At 40.5% G+C, this 6,000-nt stretch overlaps 1 long non-coding RNA gene across 2 annotated transcripts in view; it reads right to left on the bottom strand.

Annotated features, from left to right (window-relative positions):
• Window positions 1-522: 522 nt before the first annotated feature.
• LOC136319898 (uncharacterized) overlaps window positions 523-6,000 on the bottom strand; it is a 90,998-nt gene continuing 85,520 nt past the window's right edge. Inside the window, exons 3-4 of one of the 2 annotated variants that reach the window (XR_010728239.1) lie at window positions 3,406-3,718; window positions 523-1,982 (exon numbers count right to left, since the gene is read on the bottom strand). This is a non-coding gene — a long non-coding RNA (uncharacterized lncRNA). Of the gene's footprint in view, window positions 1,983-2,903; window positions 3,719-6,000 lie in introns of those variants that run through there. The other variant, XR_010728238.1, reaches the window with a different exon arrangement.

Genomic DNA, 6,000 nt, shown 5'->3' with positions numbered 1-6,000 from the left:
ACTTAAAATTAATACAGTTTTATATGTTAATTATATCTCAATAAACTGGGGGAAGGGAAATATTGTCACATACACATCAGTGATTCTTTTATCCTGCTTCCCATTGCCTTTCTGAACAAGAACACACACACACACACATACACACACACACACCACACACAGTCATTTCCAGGCAATCATGATAAATCTTTTAAAAATAAATAAATAGATGATGGATGATTCTGCTGTATCCGAGAGCCATCAGATTGGAGGGAATGTTTTTTTTTTCATGTGTACAAATCTGTTTATACACTCTGAATAAGGTTACTGCAATGTTTTGCCCCTGAAGAAAAACTAAAATTTGAATTGTAAGACAGAAGTCTGACCTCTATAATTAATTAAATCCATACCGATTTGCTTCGTAAATTAGAGAGAGAGAGGTCCTCAGAAGAAAAACCTTGTTCACACCTTGATCTTGCACTTTTAGCCTCAATAACTGTGGGAAAAAAAATAATTTCTAGTTTAAGCCACCAGTCCATTACACTTTGTGATGGCAGCCTCAGCAAACCTGTGCAGATAGTGCCTGTTAAATCTATTTAACCTATCAGCTCTGTATAGCACTCTGAACAAGGCACTTTACCTGGTTTGCACTTAGAGGCCTATAGCTACTGCTGCCATGAAATTATAGACACTTTGGTTATGTTTTTATTACAACACTGCATCTTTGTCACTTGAATCTCAAAATAACCATGTAACATCAGTAAGATACTTAGGATGTTAAAGCTTAGACTGATTTATTGACCTACTCAAAGACACAACACTTGCAAGTGGTGGAGCCACCCAGTTTGAAGCAAAGTTTCTGAACCTTTCACTCTCTGAGAATAGCAGGAAATGTTTATTGAACACATAGTATGTGCCAGCACTATGCTATGTGCTTTTCACTCACTACCTTAGTTAGTTGCACAACAAACACATGGACTATGTGATAGCATCAATCTTCATTTTGCATATAAGGAAACTGAGAATTCCACTGGCTTAGTAACTTTCCCGTGATTATATAATAAGTGGTGACTTCAGACTTTGAACATAAGCCACCCCCCTCCAGAGCCTTGATATTTAACCACTGCACTTTTATCGCCTCTAGTTCGTTTCAGTCTTTTTTTTTTTTTTCATGATCCTCCTCGTGTCAGCCTGGCATAATGTACAATCTCTTCAGCAAACGCTTCAGCTGCTGCTAAAATATCCATCCTGCGCATCTCCTGCTTTGCAGAGCAGGTGCACAGGGCCCACCTGTGGAGTAAGGAACTTCCTGCCCTCTAAATGCAGGGGCAACCTGGGGCTTGACATCTGATGTCAATGGCTGACAGTCTCTGATTAAACCATTTCAGAGGCAGGAAGAGTTTGATGCTACTGTGTTTTTTCACTCTGAGCATTCGGTGGCTTTCCTCCTTAATTCAGGATCACAGCCAACATGGAAACTGAAATCCTTTCTGACAACGTTCGGTGAATTGCCACAGTGAATTAGTCCAGATCCCTGTGGACTGCCTTTCTCTTTGTGCCAGCTTGTCACAGTAGCAGCAGCAAGGAGGGTGACCTAGTGCTTTTAGTCTAGACATGTAGTCATCTGAGGCCTTCAGGTCTCTGGGCAAATTTACAACCTTTTAAGAGAAGGGCTTGTCTGGTAATACAACCAACACTTGATAATTGACACCCTAAAGACAGACGGCTCTGTGAAGAAATGTAGAACTGACAGTCTTCTCAGCATGACATGCTCTTTCAGCATGTCTACAGACTAGATTCTTCCCTTTGGCTCCAGAAGTGCCTTCCCAGAGCCCTCCCCCAATGTGGAGAAGGTGCACTCCCTTCCTCCTTCCCTCCACTGCCCTGAAGAGTCAAGTCCAGAGCTGCAGCTGGTCTCTCAGGAACTCCCACGGGGTTGGCGGGGAATTCCTGCAGCTCTCACCAGCAAGGTCCGCCATACTCAAATGTGTCTTGGAAAAGTCCTGTCAAAGAAACCAGCAGACTGATTTGGGCTTTGTTTCTGAGATTCTATGTCCAGATTTCCGCTCGGGGACAGAGAGGGCCACTACGAAGGAAGAAGTGACTGAACAGGGCATGCATCTGCATAGTAGCCCTATTTTAGATCGTGGAGGATAAAGAGTCTCCCCCTTGAATTTAAAAAATACTCTTTACCTCCCAGAATAAGCCAAGTAAAGCTAAATGAAGGTCAAGAATCTGTCTCTCTGTGTCTCTCTGTCTCTTTGTGTCTCTCTCTCACACATACATATATACATACAAACATTACGCACACATACATAGCCTCTGAAACGACTCATTTGGTTTATGGAGTTCTTGGAAAGCTGGATAATGTGGGCAAAGGTGTGAGTTCCTTATTAAATGCAAGCAGCACGTGCAGAAAAGAGTTGTAGACCATTCTAGCCAGTCATTCTGGCTGCACCACAAGCCCAAGCTCAAGAACTAAAAATCCATCTCAGATAATTGACATTTATTTGATTGAAACAGCAGGGTGCCCTCCATCACCATGGGAAGAGACCATATGGATGAACAGTGAGAGTGGAGGTAATGTTTGTCTACTGAGTGTGCCAATGTGTTTAGAGATTATTCACAGGGCTCTGGGGACTCCAGTATGATAATGTTTCAGCCAAATTAGAATCAGATTAATTGCACTAATCTAATGGAAAGACAATGTTTATCAAATTATTGCTCTTTTCACCACATGATATAGCAGTGTCATTATTTTTTGGTTTCAGGAAAGGAAATGAAAAGACTCTTGTAGCACATCTGTTCAAGAGTCATACGACAGTGCTTTTCCCACTATACACAGGACTGTAGTGCAATTGGCAATTCTGTGAAGTAACCAATAAATTAAAGTAAAAGATCTGTAGTGGATATATCTGCTGGAGTCTTGTGACAAAATATGGAGTTCATATTTTGATAAGGCAATCTAAAGTCAATTAGGTTTTTTCAGATTTGAAAGAATCTCTTCTTAATATTATGTGGAAATGTTGTCTTCTAAAAACATGGAAGTGCTTTTTTTGAAAAACCTTAAGTGGCCCTTAAAACAAAATTCTAAAACTCTTTTGCAAAACATCAAAAATCAGTCCACTTTTTCAACACACACAGAGGAAATTGGGTTCTTGTCAACTCATAGTTTATAACCCTCTATGGATTTAGGTAAGAGGATGCAATCTCTCTCCCTGTAAGCATAGAGGACGATTAGCCCCTTGGCACTAAAGGAGTTGCCTATCTCGCTGCCACTTCTTGCCCATCATTTGCATCCCTGAGAATTCTCAGAGGCTTCAAACACCAAGCAGGCATCACTTTGGAGCAGTAGACAGTGCCACCTCCAAGCTAGTGGCCTCACAGAAGGTTCTTGGCAATCAGTCTGCACTTCCCAATACCTACCAGGCTGCACACCCAGCTCCAACAAGGAACTGGGGAGAAAGTTAGAAGGGTACTGTTCAGACATTCACATCTCCATAGGGTGCCCTGTTGTTGCCTCCAGGGCAGGGAAGAAGGATCCAGTGGCACAATTTGTACTTTCATTCTTGTGTGCACACCAATTGCCTCAAAACAACAGCAGTGCGAAGCCCTCAAACATTCACAGAGGCTGTGGGGAGGTAGCTGTCAGGTTTCAGCTGGGCCATCTGCCAAATCCAATCCATCGCCTCTTCTTTCAGAGCCAGTGCCCTTTGCAGAAGGATTGTAGCCAATGGGACTAGAGAGAAAAAAGATGGAAATTATTTGCTTTATCATTAATTCTGCATTGATGTGATACTTCTAACAGGAGGGAGAAATCAACCACTCCCTTTTATGAGGGGCTCTTCATACTTGGTGCTTATAAAACAGTGCTATCATTAAGGTTGAAAGTCCTTTTAGTTACCTACTTTTCATCTCCCTCCCTCAAATGGTTTGTAACATCCTACAATTGAAAATAGCAAACACATACAATCACACAGTCTGAACAAAGAATCAAGTCGAGAATATACATTTTAACTTATATCATTGCTAATTTTTCCTCATTGGTGCCCTAAAGTCATTCTTAAGGCTTAAGAAAAAAATTGTAAAGCAGGATTATACTATCATTACTGAGTTGGACTACACAATGTCTTATATGTTATTATAGCCCATAGTTACAGGGTAGCGAGACAAGGTTAGGCATATCTGAATAGAGTCAATTGCTCTCTGGTCTGTCCAAGCTCAAATCTTGCTGTGCTTTTCATGTTGCTACCTCAACAATGGGCTCCCCCGTGTTAAAATGAGTCATTCTTGAGAAATAAATGAAGAATATCACAACTGTATTGATACCTATAAAAACTGAATATGTTTTCCAAGACAAAGCACAGAGCTATAGATCTTCATTAATTACAATGCATTGGAACAAAAGCAAATGCAACCACTATAATTAGTGATGCAATGCCTATAACTCCCATCTAAATGATTTTATTTCACTGTAATTTAACAGTGAGAGCCTGAGAAATTATCTTAATCTTTATATTTTTGCTATTCATTTTGGAAAGGTTGTGTGACTCAGTCTGAGGCATATTCACACATTCATTTACATTTTTATGTTAAATGCTTTCATTATTGAACTTCTTTAAACCCATACTATGCTATCATTTAGAACTGAATTTCAAAACTTTTATTGTAAACCAAGTATTTGTAGTAACATCAGTGGAATTCATACAAATATTGTGAACATGATGGGCATATATTTTACCTCTTCAGGTGGGAAAAATAAATTCATTTTTAACTCAATCAAGGGATAACTTCAGCAATGTATTCAGATAATTATCAACTTGGGTCAACTTATAATAAACACAGAGGAAAAGCTGCCAATCTACAAATATTTATCTAATGCTTATAATGTATAAATGTTAAAGCAGTGTAAGATGTCACCCTGGCCCATGAGGAAGAGAGACTAAATAAAGAGTAATGAAAAATTTAGAGAACAATATATGCTGATTTAAGTGGTTCTGACTATAATTACAATAGCAATTCAAGAGAAAGAGAAATTAGTGTTGGATAAAGTAAAGGAATACCTTTATAGAGAAAGTAAGATTTATGTTGTCCTTGAGAGATAAATGTGATTTCAATAGATGAAGAGAAGGGTAAAAAGAATAACAAAAGCAGAGTACAAGGAGGGGCACAAGTAAAAGGCCCACTTGCTGACTGAAAGAATTTGTAGAGTAATCAGGAATAACATCAGAAAGGTAGTGAGAGAGAATAGCCCAACAGAAATGTCAAAACAACCAGTGGACCTAACCTGGTACAGTAGGCAATGATGGAAGCAATGAGGGAAAGTGACGGCTGTGGGAATTTGGTAGATGAGTTGACTGGAGAAAGGAGACCCAAGTCCTGGCTGGTTGGCTAAGTGGTAGAGTGTTGGTCCAGCGTGTGGATGTCCCAGGTTTGTTTCCAGGTCAGGGCACACAGGAAAAGCACCCATCTGCTTCTCCGCTCCTTCCCCCTCTTACTTCTCTCTCTCTCTCTCTCTCTCTCTCTCTCTCTCTCTCTCTCTCTCTCTTCTCCTCTCCTCCCACAGCCATGGCTCAATTGAAGCAAGTTGGTCCTGGGTGCTGGGTGCTGAGGATAGCTCCATACCTTTTGCCTCAGCACTGAAAAATGGCTGTGGTTGCAACCCAGCAAGGACCCCAGATGGGCAGAGCATCGCCCCCTAGTGAGCTTGCTGGGTGGATACTAGTTGGGGCACATGTGGGAGTCTGTCTCTGCCTTCTCTCCTCTCACTAAAAAAAAAAATAGAAAAAAAGAAAGAAAGAAAGGGAGGGAGGGAGGGAGGGAGGGAGGGAGGGAGGGAGAGAGAAAGAGAGAGAGAAAAAGAATGAAAGAAAAAAAGAAAGAAAGAAAGAAAGAAACAAAGAAAGAAAGAAAGAAAGAAAGAAAGAAAGAAAGAAAGAAAGAAAGACGAAAGAAAGAGAGAAGACCCAGGAATCAAAGAGGAGAAACAAAGAGTTCATAAGATTAGGATGTCAGCAAAGG

The sequence above is a fragment of the Saccopteryx bilineata genome, chromosome 1, assembly GCF_036850765.1.
Source record: "Saccopteryx bilineata isolate mSacBil1 chromosome 1, mSacBil1_pri_phased_curated, whole genome shotgun sequence".
Taxonomy (NCBI): domain Eukaryota; kingdom Metazoa; phylum Chordata; class Mammalia; order Chiroptera; family Emballonuridae; genus Saccopteryx; species Saccopteryx bilineata.
This window is presented reverse-complemented; position numbering and strand designations above follow the sequence as displayed.